Genomic DNA, 18374 nt, shown 5'->3' on the forward strand with positions numbered 1-18374 from the left:
TGTTCTAGGTTTAGGATTAAGATTTTGCTTTTCTAACATGCTCTGAGGTAATGCAGATATTGCTGGCCCATATATCACACTTTGAGTAACAGGGGTTTGGGGAATAATGAAAACCTCTCTAATTTGTCTTGTCCTAATAGAGAATACAAAGCAACTCTTTTATGAATAACTCCCATAATCTCCAAGGAAATTCTTACCAGTGCCAGGAACCTTTTTTTTTCAGTAGCTGTGCCATTTTAGGGTTGCCATGAAAGTAGATAAACATGATTATGCCCAAAACTTTTAGATTTTATTGTTATCATGTTGCCTACCAAGCAGCACCACTGTGCTGAGAGAGAAAATTATCCTCAACTTTCTGTAGAAGAGTTGGGCGGGAAAAACATTAAAAGATGTTTTGTCCTTCAAATTATGACACTCAACATAGCTCAGACCCTTTCTGAAGATGTTTCAGTGGTGTGCTTGAACTGACTCCTAATGACTTAGAAGAGCCAGTTATGTGCTTCTCATCTCCATGTTTGCATTCACTGATGCCATGTGATAGCTTGAAATTAGGCTTGATAGGAATATTTGCACAAGGGAAATTAAAAAACACTAAAAACTGCATGTTTGTTTTTTCCAGACAGTTGATTGTTGAGCATTTACTAGTGTACCACTTCCTTTTACACGTCAGCAGAAACGACGTAAATTCTTTGCCTTCTCATTGCATTATCAGAGCCTGGTCCAATGATGGTCACATAAGCCAGCTTCCCAGAAGTATCAGAATTTTGTGTTTCCATTTCTTGAAGCTTCCTAGGATAGTAAGACTGTGAAGTTTTTTAATGGTTTGATACTTGTACCAAGGTAAGAGTGGGAAAAAGTATGGTTCTTTATGCCTCAGGATTCATGCCTACTACAATATGAGACAAAAATTTTTTAAATTTTTTTTTTAGGAAATTGATCAACTGACTTAAATATTTTTCTCTTCAATGATTTGGAAGCCATTATGGATATGATGAACAGTTATCTTTTGTTTAAAAGAAATCAGGAGAGAGCCATGTAGAAAATCATGAATAGAAGAATTCACAATATCTAGAAAGGTTTTTATATTTCTAACTTTAAGAAGTTAGCCTATACCCAATTTTATACACACACACATCCAACATATTTTTAAGGAAGGGTGTATAATAACAGCTGATAGAGCCACAAAGATTTCCTCCATTGTCAAGATAATAGATGATTAAGTTTATATATTTGTCTACATTGTGTTTTTGTGATTGCCTATGTGTATGCATGTGTAGTATATAATTTTGTTTCTGTTATTATTGTTTACCTAAATGATTTCAATCAGAGCAGAATTTCCCACTTGGCTTTTGTCAAGGAAAAAGACACTAAGTAACACTGTGTTTTGTTTTGTTTTTTTTTTTCTGCCTGACTACTCTATTTTTAAAGTGCTAGCAATGTTGCAGCTTCCTTTTTTCCCCATAGGGTCTGTGTGGGAAAAAGAAAAAAATTACCTGTTGGCTGCTACGGAGGTAGGGATTGACTTACAAATGGAAACAGACAAGTTCAGGGACCTGCATTGTCATGAAGAGCCAATAAAAAGCCTGCTAGTGATCAGGCATTGCTGCTAGGAGGATCCCTGAGCTGAGCAAACACTCCTTCAAAGGATGTTTTAAGAGCCAAATTAAATAAAAATCCATTGAAGGATACCAAAGTAGCAGTAGGTGTCTGGATCGAAACAAACACAGCATATTCTCTGCCAAGGGCATTCCTTCTATTTCTGACACTTCGGGTTATTAGAGGTGGAATCTTTATAGTTCTTGAGAAAGTTCGCATCTGGAATGCATCATCTTTATGGTTTGCACTCTGTCTTCAAAGACAGTAAGTGATGCTGCTCACAATGATAGAGCTTGGATAATTGCCATCTTCATTGTCGCTGCTAGGCATCAATCCCAGCCTTGATTGGGACAATTGTACCAGTCGTTATATGGTGGAGGTATTCTCCTGCATTAGACTGAATTGTTCTCCTGCATAAGACTGAATTATACTAACATAGAGAATATCTGTGAAGGTTAAAAATTTGTAGAGGGGAAGTGTCAAAATGTAGAAAAATTGACTTCAATGCTTATTTTATAAAACTGGAATAAGTAGGTAGATTTTTTAATTTAGAAAAGTTAAAATACAAAATAAATTTTCTTATATTGTAAATAGCAAAAAACTTCTCTTTTCAGAAAAGAAAGGAAGGAGGAAATAAAAATTGATACTGTATCTTCCAACTGGATATTTACTCCTGATTTTGCTATTTCTGTTAAAGGACCTACTTAATGTCCACTCTCTCTCATTTCTCACACTCAGGAACCAAGATCTGTTGCTTATATTTCAAAAATTTCATCACATATGAATAATCTCAATCACATACCAATTACATAATTTCTTCAGAGTAGGGAATACCTTGTATCAAAATTTTCTTAATTTAAAACTTTATAACTTGTTTAATACCTAGCAAAGAATTGTTAATAAATGACTGTAATGGTCTTGTATCATTCTCTTTAACCTCCACTTGTCAGGGTGTGGTGGCTCATGCCTGTAATCCCAGCACTTTGAGAGGCCAAGGGGGGTGGATCATGAGGTCAAGCAATCGAGACCATCCTGGCCAACATGGTGAAACCTGTCTCTACTTAAAAAAAAAAAAAAAATTAGCTGGGCGTGGTTGGCGCATGCCTGTAGTCCCAGGTCCTTAGGAGGCTGAGGCAGGAGAATCACTTGAACCCGGGAGGCAGAGGTGGCAGTGAGCCAAGACCGTGCCATTGCAAGCCAGCCTGGGCAACAAGAATGAGACTCCATCTCAAAAATAAATAAATAACCTCTGCTCAACATCCTTCCATAATGCCAGGATTAGGTTAATAATCTCAAAGCTGCTTTATGTCGCTTGCCTTCTCAAAACTCTCAGTAGTCCCTTATTACCCTTAGTAGTAATTATTAACATTTGGAGAATCTTTGATCACTTTGAAAATATAAGCAAAATAATGAATTCTCTCACCATAGAGAAAAAATCATCAGTATCAGCTTTCAGCATCATCACTACCAATGCTGACATCTTCATGGACATTGCCATCATCACCACCATCAGCACAAATATTAGAAGAGGACTTTTATGTGTCATGGCTGTTGACGCATTTAATATACACCACTTAATAAGGCATATATCCCCCATTTTACAAATAGAAAAACTAAGAGCCCCTTTAAGGAGAAATATCAAGTTGAAAGTCATAAAACTAAATCTATATGGTAGTCATAATTTGAACCCTGTCTCACTGAGAGGTGATAGTCCTAATTAGTATGTCAAATAAAAATCACATCCAGGCTGGGTGCAGTGGCTCACGCCTGTAATCCCAGCACTTTGGGAGGACAAGGCGGGTGGATCACCTGAGGTCAGGGGTTTGAAACCAGTCTGGCCAACATGATGAAACCCCATCTCTACAAAAAATACAAAATTAGCTGGGCATGGTGGCTCATGCCTGTAATCCCAGCTACTTGGGAAGCTGAGGCATGAGAATTGCTTGAACCTGGGAGGTGGAGGTTGCAGTGAGACGAGATCATGCCATTGCACCCAGCCTGAGCAACAAGAGTGAGACTCCATCTAAAAAAAAAAAAAAAAATCATGTCCATAGATTTTATATTACAATATGAATCTTACAATAAAGTCTAATATGGTAAATCATATACTTAAGGTTCTAATTTGTCAGTATTCAAAGATTGTTGCTCAAACCCTGTATTAGTCAGGGTTCTCTAGAGGGGCAGAACTATTAGGATAGATGAATATATGAAGGGGACTTTGCTAGGTGAATTGACTCACATGATCAAAATGTGAAGTCCCATAATAGGCCTTCTGCAAGCTAAGGAGTCAAGAAGCCAGTCCCAAGTCCCAAACACTCAAAAGTAGGGAAGCCAACAGTGCAGGCTTCAGTCTGTGGCTGAAGGCCCAAGAGCCCCTGGCAAATCACTGGTGTATACCCAGGAGTCCAAATGATGAAGAACTTGGAGTCTGATGTTTGAGGGCAAGAAGAATACAGAACAGAAGAAAGATGGAGGCCAGAAGACTTAGCCAGTCCAGTCTTTCCACATTCTTCTGCCTGCTTTTATTCTGGCCAAACTGGCAGCTGATTAGATTGTGCCCACCCAGAATGAGGGTGGGTCTGCCTTTCCAAGTGCACTGACTCAAAGGTTAATCTTTGACAGCACCCTCACAGACGCACCCAGGAACGATAGTTTGCATTCTTCAATCAAGTTAAGTTGACACTCAATATCAAACATGACAAACCCATACCCATAACTTTTACACTCTGCTCTGAACTGCTGGACTGGAGTAATAGGAAAAAATAACCCTACATTTCCCAGATTAATATAACTTTTATATATGTGTTTAAATTTGGCCAGTGGGAAGCACTGGTAGGAGATTAGAAGGCAGGAGGAAGGGAGAAGGTCTCTCTTCTTGGCTCCCACAAAGTGTCTCACCCTGTTACAGCAGGAGGGGCAAAGTGACTGCAAACTCCAGAAACCCTGAGCTCATCAGCAACTCTTCAGGAACTCTTCCAGGTCCAGGAACTATAGTACTTCCAAAAATAAATAAGGCAGTCTTATGGGTAACAGCCCAGGGAATTTACCACTTGAGCTGAGTGTTACACACAGATATTCTTTCTTTCTCATCTTCTAATACCCCTTCTTATTTTGCCCCTCTGGTCCTTCCAACATATTTGTAAACCATTGTTAATATAAAAGATACTCTCTTTGTAATACCCAGAATGGATACGTTTTCCTGATGGGATCCAAACTAAAACAGGAATGGTTCCAGTTAACTGCCTCTAAGATTTTGGAAAATAGAATTGGTTATCTTACCTGATTAGACTTGTAAGCTGAAGTGAGCTCGTTGATATTGGTAAATGGGATTCTGATAATCCATGGAAAGTACTTAAATTATCAGTGGTGGCTTGGAGTAAAGTACATAAGGCATTTGGAGACCAAGTGCTAATGAACTTGACCATTATGGTAGTAATGGTTACACTAAGAATCATGCAATTGGCTGGCTATTTCTTACTGCACTGAAGAGTTTAGAGAAGGAAATTACAGGCTGAGGGCACTAAACTCTCAGTCCAAGATACAGAACTGGATATATTCTATGATGGACCCCCCAAAATAATTCTTTTAATAGACACGGGATTAATACAGTTTAAAATAAATACTAAGTTTGATGCTGCAATGTAAGTTGAGTTTACATCTTTGTCAAGCCTCTTATGTTTAATTTCAAGCATTGAATGACAAGGAACAAGAACTAACATTTGGGGTAGAGGAATTTAGTTGCACTTAGGGGACGTGATAACCTTCAATCCCCAAATCCCACTGAGTCTCTCTTTCCAGAGAAATTCAATCCTCCTTTTCTGTCTGAAAAGAGTAGCCTTTCCTGTTTAAAGGCAAGTAATTATCACATCTGAGGCCATCGTCTCAAATGTAGATGCCAAATCTCTTCATAACTACTCCTTATTGTCTTTAGACTGAAAACTAGAGAAAGAGCTCATCATCATCCTGGGAGTAAAAGGGCAAAGTCTAACCCAGGAGACAATAATTCACATGATTAGAGAATTGCAGGTTCTTGCTAAGTGATATGAGAAAAACACATGGCATATATGTAGAAATTAATTCTAAAATCCATAGGTCAAAGAGGACGGGAATAATGTTGGTTTGAAGCTATGTGGATGCATCCATGTACTTAGAGATGATGGTTCAATACATTAGCCTGAACAGTTAGAAGTTGTTCTAGCAATTTTCTTGATTGGTTGAAAAAACCCTAAAGCCAATGTTGATTTAAAGTTAATGAAATTTACATCCCAGAACTTCCCTGGTGAAAGAAATAAATCCCAAAATTTAAGGAGACAGAAATATTGGAGTTGATTTTTCTTGCAGCAACCTTCCTACCTTCTTTTCCTTTCTCCAGAATGTCTCCTTATAGGGCTAAAATGATATTTATTTTGCTAAGACATCCAAAAGTGCTTTAATTCAGGAAACAAATCCTTGAGGATTTCCTCTGTATGCTGGAATGATGGTAGAAGCTGCTGATATTGATATAGATTTTCTGATTTCAGTGGGGTTAATGGAATCCCAGACTGGCAGAGATGTATCCCTGCTTAATTATCAGATATCAGGTAAGGACAGTTACTGTAAGGTTAGAGCAGGGCCTCAGTAATCATCACCTTTAAAGTTATTTTGTGTTGGCTAACATATCATGATGTCACTAAGAATAAAACACACAGGCATCTTACCAAAGTATTACTTGATCTTTAAGATCTGAAAGTATTTAGGTATAATGTGTAGAGAAAAAACTTGAATTCCACAATGGAATGTCACCCAGAGCTGACCCATTTCAGACTTGCATCACCTCAATGAAGATGAAGCTGGGGAAGGACCCCTGAGGAAGGATCCTGCCATATTTATATATGTAAATCTTCCTCCAAAGTCTCTCAAAAGGGACCTGTGTCTTAAACAGGATATCTGAGCACAGACCAAAAAGAAATTACCAAATATTTCAGCAGTTACTACACATGGCCTCTTGGTTAATACTAATTATGGAGCTATTATAGAGCTATTAAAATAGCACCGGGCTCCCCTAGTTAGAGTAGAGGCTCATGAGGATCTGGTAAACAATAGAGATGTAATCTAAAGCTATCTCTCAATGGGTGCAGTAATTCTACAGACCCACCCTGTGATTTTTTTGTCCCCCCAGTTTGCTTGCTTGCTTGCTTGCTTTCCTTCTTTTTCTTTGTCTTTTTTTTTTTTTCGAGTTGCACTCTGTTACCCAGGCTGGAGTGCAATGGTACAACTTTGGCTTACTGCAAACTTTGCCTCCCAAGTTCAAGGGATTCTCTTGCCTCAGCCATCCGAGTAGCTGGGATTACATGCATGCACCACCAAGCCTGGCTAATTTTTGTATTTTTAGTAGAGACAGGGTTTCACCACGTTGGCCAGGTTGGTCTTGAACTCCTGACCTCAAGTGATCCACCTGCCTCAGCCTCCCAAAGTGGTGGGATTACAGGCATGAGCCACAGTGCCCCGTCCCCTCCAGCTTCTTAATGCACAGGTAGAATAAACATACCCTAACACTGACTGAATTCCCACCTGGGCTCACTGAAATAGGCTCACACATAGGCTATGAAATAGCATTTCATAGGTGTGGGACATAATAGAGAAGGAAAAATACCAGGTCAGAACCCTAGAAACTTCCCCTCTGTTTCATAATAGCAAATCATGTGCAACAATACAACCCTGGAAAAAGTAAGACATTAATATCACCATTAAAACCTTGAAAGATGCAGTGGTCTTAATTACTATCACATTTTTCTTTAACTTACCTGTTTGGCCTTCAAAGAAGATTAATGGACCATAGAGAGTGACTTTGAATTATAAATTGAATCATATAATAACTTCAGTCTTACAGAGGTAAAAAATTAAGGCTCAAAAAGGATTGGATCCATAGTTAGTGAATAAGGTGGTAAGGATTGAAGCCACATCTGTCAAATGATGGAACGGGTTTCCAGTCAGTATAATTTGTCTGAATCCCACTGGTAGATGCCAGGAAATCTACACAAAAATTCTATCCTGTTAAATGTCATATTTAAGACCTGGTAAAACTAGAATGACAGAATTATTTCTCTCTCCTCTCTCTCTCACAAACATACACTCCCAAACCCACACACACTCAAACCATTTTTCTATGACTCAGTTTAAATCTACTCTTTATTATGTTTTCCCACCACCACAACCCACTGAAATCATATGGTCCATATTTTGTGTAATGTTTATTTCCTGCTTAAACACATATATTTTGTAGCATCTTTTTCATTGTTATTTAACTTCTCTTATTATTTGGTTTTTCATGCTTTGTTTTTTTTTACTTAGTCTGTGATTACAGTGTATAGTCTTTGGATGTTATGAACCTCAAGGGGAGATAAGGAGCATATGGAAAGAAGGCAGAGATCTGAGATATCACAGACTTAAATTTGCATCTTGGCTTGTAGTTAATTAGCTAAGTTGCTAAGCCTCTAAGACCCGGCTTCATTGTCTGTAAAATGGTGTTATTAATAACTCCTCTCAGGTTCAGGCTGGAGATGTACATGACATTGTAAGCAAAAGTGCCTCACATATAGAATGTGTTTCTTAATTTTTGATTCTTCTCCGGTTCTTCTATTCTGTGTATCTGCTCTTCATCCTTTAGCACTCAAAAGCAGTCATTTTAATGTGTGGAATAATAAAGCTCAAAGAGATGCAGAGACTTATCTAAGGCTAGGTAATGGTGTAGGAAAACAAGAATACAGGTAACCTGGCACTCAGCATCACATTAGAGTGGAATTTCAAAGGGCAATCACTTTCCAAGTAAGGGAACAGAATCACATAAAGGATTAGGAGGATTCTTTGAAGAGCAAGCATCCTTCAAGGTATACCAGAATTACTGCCCACAAGAGAAATGGAGCACAGGATAGAGTTGTCCTTGAGTCGTGCAAAACAGGAAATATGAATCTTCATGGTCCAGGTGAACAACAACCTTGTTACCTCCTTCACTCAGAGAACTTGAGCACCAGGTTCCCACAGGGCTTTTCTAAGAGTGTGCCATAACTGTTGAGTCTTGAACAACCTCTCTCAATAGCAGACTGTAGTTTTCTCTTTACCTGTCTATCATCATGCAATTATAAGCTTCCTGAGAACCAGTTGTGCATCGTTCATCTCTATTTTGCCAGCACTTAAAGCAGTGCTTGGCACAAATGTGGCATTCAGTGAATAACTGCTGAATGAATTAGTGATCCTAAGTTTAGAGATCACATCAAACATCATTTTCCTTTTATGAGTTACTTCATATTCTTAAAGGGACATCAGAAGAAGAAAAGCTCTCAAAGTGAAAACATAAAATCATTATTTGCTAAGTGTTCATTTTCAGAAGAACTTATGGGAGGAAGAAGCCGTAGGGGTTGGCAAACCATGGCCTGTGTTCTAAACTGCTAACAGTTGTGTAAGTAAAGTTGTGTTGAAACACAGCTATGCTTATTTGTGTGTTGTCTATGGCTATTCTTGTACAACAGCAGAATTGAAGAGCTGCAATCTGGCCATCTATTCATATGGCCAAGAAAGCTGAAAATATTTGCTACCTGGCCTTTTACAGAAAAAGTTTGCTAAATCCTGTTTTAGATCATGCAAACTGCTTTCACATATTTTTATCTCATGTAAGGTATTAAAATCCCTGCATTGCCTTTTGAGGTAACTATAGAATACAATTCTATATATTATATATAGAATTCTATATATTCAGAAACTGCCTCTGAAAATTGTGACTGGAACATAAGAGATTCTAAATAAATATTTCAGAAAGAATAAAATTTCTAGGTACTGTTAATAAATTGAGAGACAATGTATTCTGGTCTGATATGAATAATTGATTCAGACTAAAATGATAATAACATTCTGTTAAATCTCAGTTCCATGTTTTGAGAATAAATGTTATATAGTAATGGACAGTGTCTTTCCCACTCACTCCCATGTACATTCATGCCAGGAGGGCTTTAGCTTGTTCTTCCTTCATATACACCATCCCTCCTTCTTTGTATCACACAGCACTGAGGACGCTTATACTTTCACCCTCTCTCTACTCAGCACAGAAGCATGGAGGTATGAAAGGATTCAGGTGTATTTTCTTTTCTGTGGTTGTTTATCCCCTTTCTGTTCATTTGTGCAATAAAGCTGACTCTTCTTTGCATCTTATTGCACCATCAATACTGGATTGATTCACAACACTAGCTGACCCCAAATATAAGATGAGCTAGTGTTAACCCAGTGTTGGACTTCCCATTTCCCCATAATCTATTACTTGAACACATATTTTCGTGTTTCTTTTCACAAATACCCCCAGATAATTAGTTTTTCAGGATTATTGTCTTTGTCAGTATAATCCCATCTTCTGGCATTCCTGAGAATATCACTACTGCAAAAGAGGAGACATAGTTTGCTCCATCTTCTAGCTAGGACTCCTACAACAGGCATTTGAAACAGATGCTTATGAAAATGGATAACAATAATATATATTACCTGTGGGCTCATAAATGTGTATAAGTGTTAAGAAAAACACATTACTCATTATAAGTCACATTAGTGGATGCCTCTGAGAAAGAAAGGAGCACACATGGACCAGATTACGAGTAAAAGGGAAGGGAGCTTGAGCTTAATCTGTAATGGTCTAAGTATTTTTTTTTTTTTTTTTTGAGATGGAGTCTCACTCTGTCACCCAGTCTGGAGTGCAGTGGCATGATCTTGGCTCACTGCAACCTCCACTTCCCAGGTTCAAGCAATTATCCCGCCTCAGTCTCTTGAGTAGCTGGGATTACAGGTGCCCGCCACCACTCTCGTCTAATTTTTGTATTTTTAGCAGAGACGGGGTTTCATCATGTGGGCTGGTCTTGAACTACTGACCTCAGGTGATCTGCCCTCCTCAGCCTCCCAAAGTGCTTGGATTACAGGCATGAGCCACTGCGTCTGGTTGGTCTAAGTATTTTTTTAAAAAAAGATTTTATATATGGCTCGTGTAACTGACAGGCAGTCTTCTCCTCCAAAGAATTCTTATTAACCATAAGCAACATATAGTAAAAGTTTAATCAGGTACATAGGAGTCAGATGAGGTTATTTTCCCTATGCCACCAAATTCCAAACTTTCAGCTGTCCTATACCCCACTCTTCATGACAGAAATGTGTGTATGTGTTGGGAGAGTTAGGATGTCTTCCAGAGCTGTTCATCTCTGAACTCTGTCACATGATTGTGACCTCATGCCCTAACCCATCTATGATTCTGTGCTTTTGTAGGTTTTCTCTCTCCCAAATTTTATGCAGACTCATTTATATGAAAAATTAGAAAATGTGCAGAACACCATGCCTACTCCTATGACAGAGCCTGCAGAGCAGATATCTTAGGACCCCATAGCATATCTCTTCAGCATCTGTCTGATCTAATCAACAGTTGTGGTAGATGGTTTTATATGAGTGACTTCATGATGACAAATCCCATCTCAAATGTGTGCTATGCATCTATTTCTGTCTCTCCAATTAGTCTTCCCCAATTTGTCTGGAACCCTCTTTGATTAACATACAAGCTCAGCCCAGATGTGTGGGACAGTTAACGTCCCTGGGATTGTTGTAGATAAATGCTCCAGCATGCAGTCATTCTGGTGGACAGTTCTAAGAGGAATACTGAATATTTTTTCTGGTAGAATGGAATGTTGACATTGTAGTCACTAAAGTAATAAACGGGAGCCTGGGAAGGGAACATATACACAAACAGCTCTGAGCAGCTTAAGCATGACTGTCTTCTGTAGGCCATATTTGTTGGTAGGAGATGATTCTATGAAAAGGGGCTTCCTAAAGTCAATAGGGATAGAATTCCAGAAAGGCACATGCCAGGTGGAAGCATTTAACCACCAGAAGCAGGGTAAATGCAATTACTTTAATGAACAACTGGCATGATAATCCAGGAGCCTCAACTACAGGGATAGTTGGAAATGCCTATTAAACAAAGGGTTGCTAGAGACAAGAGAGATGGGCAGAATCAAGGTATTAACTGTCAGTTGAGGTGCTGTTTGATGTGTATATTCAATAAGATTAAGAACACGTGAGTGGGAGACTAAGGTCAGCACCATAATAGAAAATCACAGTCTTTTACCTAATTTGTAAACAGATTAAGTTCTTAGTTCCAGGAGCAGGGTCCGATTGAGGAGGAACCTCAGTGCAAGTATACTGTATATAATATTCCCTGATTCTTCCCCAAAGGGACTTGGGTCCACTTACTAGATAATTCACCTACTAAATTGTATAGTAGGGTACACAAATGAATAGGAGGTATTGAGCTGACACTGATACCCAGGGACCTAAATACCATCACATTTCCAATTGCAGCAACCATGGCTTAATAAAAATAAGGTTAGGCCAGGCGCGGTGGCTCACGCCTGTAATCTCAGCACTCTGGGAGGCCAAGGCAGGCAGATCACCTGAGGTCAGGAGTTCAAGACCAGCCTTAACATGGAGAAACCCCGTCTCTTCTAAAAATACAAAATTAGCCGGGTGTGGTGGTGCATGCCTGTAATCCCAGCTACTCAGGAGGCTGAGTCAGGAGAATTGCTTGAACCTAGGAAGGGGAGGTTGTGGTGAGCCAAGATCGCACCATTGCACTCCAGCCTGGGCAACAAGAGCGAAACTCCATCTCAAAAAAATAAAAATTAAAATTAAAAAAAGGTTATCAGAGTCCATATCTTTCTTGGATGAAGATTTCAGTCATACACTGGGCAGTGGAAGAAGGAGGTAACAAATGCCAGTTGTGGACTAGAGAAAAGGTGCAGCAATGGAAATTAAAGTTTATCATTAGGTTAAATCTTTCATAGATATTTTGGCTAAATATCATCTTGAGTTGGTGATGGAGTATATCTAAGAGTAACAAGTTTATCAGAGTAGTGCAAGGAGTGGCCTGTAGCAAAAGCTCTCTTTCTCATCTTCAAGTCCTCTTGGCCTACTTTTGATTTAGCCACAACTCTGTAGCTCTTTATGACCTCATATTCCCTTTGTGCTGAGAGTCCTTCTACAAGCACATGCAGCTTCTCCTGATCCAAGGCCTTCCCTGATGCCATGTGAGATAAAATGATTGAAGTAAGGATGCTTTACAGGGAGATTCAGCAGAACTGAGTTTCCCACCAGTACGAGTGACAATGAGAAAGCATCTTATGTTGGAATTTTCTCTTTTCCTGACTCTATCTTGACATTCCTGAGCCCTCACTCCTACTTCTTGGGATCACCATTCAAATAAATAATCTTCATCCAAATTCTTGTTTCAGGCTCTGTTTTCACAGCAATTTAAACTAAGACAGCTTCTGTTCCAAAACATTCAGTCTGTCGTTTCATGCCTCATACACTCAGTGCAAATACACTTCTCAACTGCATTTAATCTAGGAATCAGACCATCTTCAGTCCTTCAAATAATTAACTAGCTTTCTAGTTGAAATCTAGGCTTGACTTGGTAAAATTTACTTTGTACCCTGGTTCCTGCCTGATTTTGATTCCTGGCTCTGAATGTAATTTTTTTATGTATATATCTTATGGTGATAAGACAGTAAACTCAATTTAGATGTAAATATTCTTCCAAAATATTCTCATTCACTGAAGAGTTATAGTTAATTACTTTTAAATGACCATCATCGTTAAAACCCTCCCCAAATTTGTGAGGTTTTGCTCACACTGTGAAGCAAATCCTTCCGTAAGTAACAGTGTAGATAATTTTACTAGTTACCTCAGAGAAAAACCATGAACAAGTTCAAAAACACAGATTGAAGCTTTCCAGTGCCCCAGGAGGGTTCTAATTTCATAGGTATGAGTTTAAACTAGAAATGGGAAGTGGTTTTTGTTAAAGAGGGCATAATACCTGAAACATCTGGCACTGCTAAGAGCATCAGTAGCACTGGTATTTTAATTTTTAATTGTGGTAAGATAGACATAAAATGTACTATCTTACAATTTTCGAATTTACCATTTAGTGCTGTCAATTATACTCATTGTTGTGCAACCATCACTGCCGTCTATCTCCAGGACTCTTTTTATGTTGTAAAACTGAAACTCTGTATCCATTAAAAGAGTGGTCCCCAATCTTTTTGGTACCAGGAACTGGTTTCATGTAAGACAATTTTTCCATGGATAGGATGGTGGGGGATGGTTTCGGGATAATTCAAGCACATTACATTTAATGTGCACTTTATTATTATTACATACTTACCATAATGTAGAGTCAGTGGGAGTCCTGAGCTTGTTTTCCTGTAATTAAATGGTCCCATCTGGGGATGATGGGAGATAGTGACACACTATCAGGCATTGGATTCTTATAAGGAGCATGCAGCCTAAATCCCTCGCATGTGCAGTTTACAGTAGGGTTCCTGTTCCTGTAAGAATCTAATGCCCCTGCTGATCTGACAAGAGGTGGAACTTAGGCAGTAATGCTTGCTCACCACCTGCTGTGTGGCCTGGTTTCTAACAGGCCATTGACCAGTACAGGGGGCGGGGAAGAGGAGAGGGAGTTGAGGACTCCTGCTCTATCTCCTCAGAATCATTGTTCTACTTTCTGTCTCTATGAATTTGACTAGTCTCGGGTACATTATACCAGTGGAATCATACAGTATTTGTCATTTTGTGACTGATTTATTTCACCTAACATAATTTTCTCAAGGTTTATCCATGCTATAGCACGGGTCAGATTTCTTTTTGTTTTTTTAACTTTTAGTTTAAGTGCTGGGGTACAACTGCAGGTTTGTTGTATATGGTAAACTTGTGTCGTGGGGGTTTGTTGTACAGATTATTTCATCAACCAGGTATTAAGCCTAGTACCCATAAGTTATTTTTCCTGATCCTCTCCCTCCTCCTACCCTCTATTCTCCATGGTTTTCTGTTCCTGCTTTAGTTTGCTAAGGATTATGGCCTCCAGCTCCATCTGTGTCCTTGTAAAGGAAATGATCTCATTCTTTCTTATGGCTTCATGGTATTCCATGGTATATACATACCATATTTTATTTATCCAATCTATCACTGATGGGCATTTAGGTTGATTCCATGTCTTTGCCATTGTGATTTTATTCCTTTTCAAGACTGAATAATGAATTACATACATGTACCACATTTTGTTTCTCCATTCATCTATCAGCAGCCATTTTGAATGCTTTCACCTTTCAGCAGTTGTAAAGCTGCTATGAATATGGGTTTACAAACATTTCTTTTGAGAATCTACTTTTAATTTTTTTGTGTATTTTCCATAGCAGCTGCACCATTTTGCATTCTCACCAACAGTGCAAAAGGGTGCCAATTTCTCCACATCTTTGCCAAAACTTTTTATTTTCTATTTTGCTTTTTTGGTTTTATTTTGCTTTTTCTTTCCTTTTTATGGTAACCATCCTAAAGGATGTAAAGTGGTATCTTATTGTGGTTTTGATTTACATGTCCCTAATGATTAGTATTGTTTAACATCTTTTCACATGCTTATTGGCCATTTGTATATTCTCTTTGGAGAAATGTCTATTCTAGTCCTTTACCAATTTTTTTTAAAATTCAGTGTTTTCTTGTTGTTGTTAAGTTGTAGAAGTCCTTTATATATTAAGAGGATATTAATTCCTTTTCAGACTATATGATTTGCAAATATTTTCTACCATTTCATGTTTGTTTGTTTGTTTGTTTTGCTTTGTTTCATTGTGTTTTTAGTGACAGGGTTTTGGTCTGTCTCCCAGGCTGGAATGCAGTGACATGATCATAGCTCACTGCAACCTCAAACTCCTGAGTTGAAGCAATCCTCCCACTTCAGTCTCCCAAGTAGCTGGGACTACAGGTACCTACCACCATACCTAGCTAGTTTTAAAAATTTTTGTACAGATGAGGACTCACTGTGTTGCTCAGGCAGGTCTCGTACTCCTGGCTTCAAGTGATTCTCCTGCTTCAGCCTCCTAAGGCTGGGATTACAAGCATGAGCCACTGCACCTAGTCCATGCGTTGACTTTTTACTATCTGTTGATAGTGTCCTTTGGTGTAAAAAAGTTTTTTAGTGTTTAGTTAATGTGTGTGTATATATATATATATATGTGTGTGTGTGTAGATATATACTGTATATTACATTTATTAATTTCCTATCAGATACTTGATTTGCAAATATTTTATTTCTTTCCATATGTTGCCTTTCTACTCTGTTGATTATGCCTTTTGATACATACTTTTAGTGTTTTCACATATCCAGTTTATTTATTTTTGATTCTTGCGCTTTTGGTGTCACGTCCAAGAAATCATTGCCAAATCCAATGTTATAAAGCTTTTGGTTGTTTTCTTCTAAGGGTTTTATAGTTTTATGTATTATATGTAGGTGTTTCTTTCATTTTGACTTAATTTTTATAAATGCTGTAAGGTTTAAATTTATTTTTATACATATAAATAGCCAGTTTTTCCAGAGCTATTTGTTGAAAAGACTATCCTTTCTTCATTAAATGCTCTTGGCACTTTTGTTAAAATCATTTGATGATATTTGTGAGGATTTGTTTCTGGGCTCTCTATGCTATTCAACTGGTCTCTATGTCTGTCTTTATGCCAGTACTACACTGTTTTGATTACTGTAGCTTTATATTGTACCAGTATTATATCTGTCTTTATGCCAGTACTACATTGTTTTGACTACTGCAGCTTTACATTTTGAAACCAGAAAGTGTGAAGCCTGAAACTTTGTTTTTGTTTTAGGATTGCTTTGGCTATTTGGGGTATATTGAAATTCCTTATGAATTTTAGAATGAATTTTTGTATTTTGGCAAAATACACTGTTGGGATTTTGGCATGGATTGTTCTGTAGATGTATTGAGACCTTAATATTAAATCTTCTTATTTGTGTGCTTGGGATATCTTTTCACTTATTTGTGTTTTCCTAATTTATTTCTGCAACATTTTGAATTTTCAGTGTGCAAGTCTTTCACTTCCTTGGTCAAGGTTATTTCTAAGTATTCTTTCTGATGCTCCTCTAAATTGTTTATTGTTAGTGTCTAGAAACAACTGACTTTTGTATGTTGATCTTGTGTTCTGTAACTTTCCTACATTTGTTTATTGGTTCTAACAGTTTGTGAAATCTTTAGAATTTTCTATTATGTTGTCTGCAGTTAATTTTACTTCTTTCTTTTCAATTAGAATTTTTTTCTTTTATTTCTTAATTGCTTTGGCTAGAATATCTAGTACAGTGTTGAAAAGAAATGGTGAGAGTGAGTGCCCTTGTCTTGTTATTAATCTCAGATGAAAAGTCTTGTCTTTGACCATAACTATAATGTCAGCTATGGGATGTTCATATATGATATTTATTATTTTGAGGTAATTTCCTTCTATTTATAGTTTGTTCAAGATGTTTTTGATTATAAAAAGGTGTTGAATTTTGTCAAATACTTTTATTCATGAATTCAGATCATCATGTGATGTTTTCTTCATTCTGTTAATGTTGTATTTACATTGCTTGATTTTAAGATGTTGAACCATCCTTGCATTCCAGCAAAAAATTACACTTGGCCATGGTGTGTAATCCTGTTAATGTGCTATTGTATTCTGTTTCCTGGTATTTTACTAAGGATTTTTGAATTAGTACTTACCAGGGATATTAGTCTATAGTTTTCTTATAGTATCTTTGGCTGGCTTGATTATCAGGGTAGTGATAAGTCTAATTGAATTAGTTGGAATTTTAAACTTTTTGGAAGAGTTTGAGGAATATTAAAGTTAAGTCTTTATTAAATAAATGATTTGTAGAATTCACTAATGAAGACTTCTAGGACTTAGTCTTTTTCTGTTGTTGAGAAGATTTTGATTACTGATTCAATCTCCTTACTAGTTTAAAATCTGCTCAGATTTCTTTGATATTCAGTGTTGTTAGTTTATGAGTTTCTGGAATTTATCAATTTCATCTAGGTTTCCAATTCATTGGTATATATTTGTTCAAAGCATATTTATGATTTTTTTACTTCTGTAAAATTGATAGGAATATTCCCTTTCATTTATAATTTTAGTGATTTGAGTCATCTCCCTTTTTTCTTAGTCAATCTTGCCAGACATTTATTCATTTTGTTGATTTTTTTTAAGAACCAACTTTGAATTTTGTTGATTTTTCTTTATTGTTTTTTCTATTACCTTTGATTGTTTATCTCTGACTTGATTTTTATTTTCTTTTTCTGTATCAGTCAGGGTTCTCCAGACAGAATAAAGCCAATAGAAAGAAAGTAAAAGAGAGAGAAAGAGAAAGAGAGAGAGAAAGGAAGAAAGAAAGAAAGAAAGAAAGAAAGAAAGAAAGAAAGAAAGAAAGAAAAAGAAAGAAAGAAGAAAAAAGAAAAGAAAACATTTATTATGAGAAATTATGAGCTATAAGTCTCATGATCTGCCATCTGCAAGCTGGAGACCTGGGACAGCCAGTTGTATAGTTCCAGCCCAAGTTTGTTATGGCTTGAGAACAAGGGAGTCAATGGTTTAAATCCCAGTCTGAGTCTGAAGGCCAAAGAACCAGGAGCACAAATGTATAAAGAAAAAATTAAATAACTTAGCTCAAGTAAAGAAGGTGAATGTGCTCTTCTGCCTTTGTGTTCCATTTGGTCTCTCAATGGATTCCATGATGTCCCCCAAATTTGGTGAGGACAATCTTTTTTATTTAGTCTATCAATTCAAATGCTAATCTCATCTGGACACACTCTCATAGACATTGGAAGAAATAATATTTTACCAGCTATCTGGACATCCTTTAGCCCATTAAAGTTAACACATAAAATTAACCTTTACATTTTCCTTCTGCT

The sequence above is a fragment of the Pan paniscus genome, chromosome 12 (genome assembly GCF_029289425.2).
Source record: "Pan paniscus chromosome 12, NHGRI_mPanPan1-v2.0_pri, whole genome shotgun sequence".
Lineage (NCBI taxonomy): Eukaryota > Metazoa > Chordata > Mammalia > Primates > Hominidae > Pan > Pan paniscus.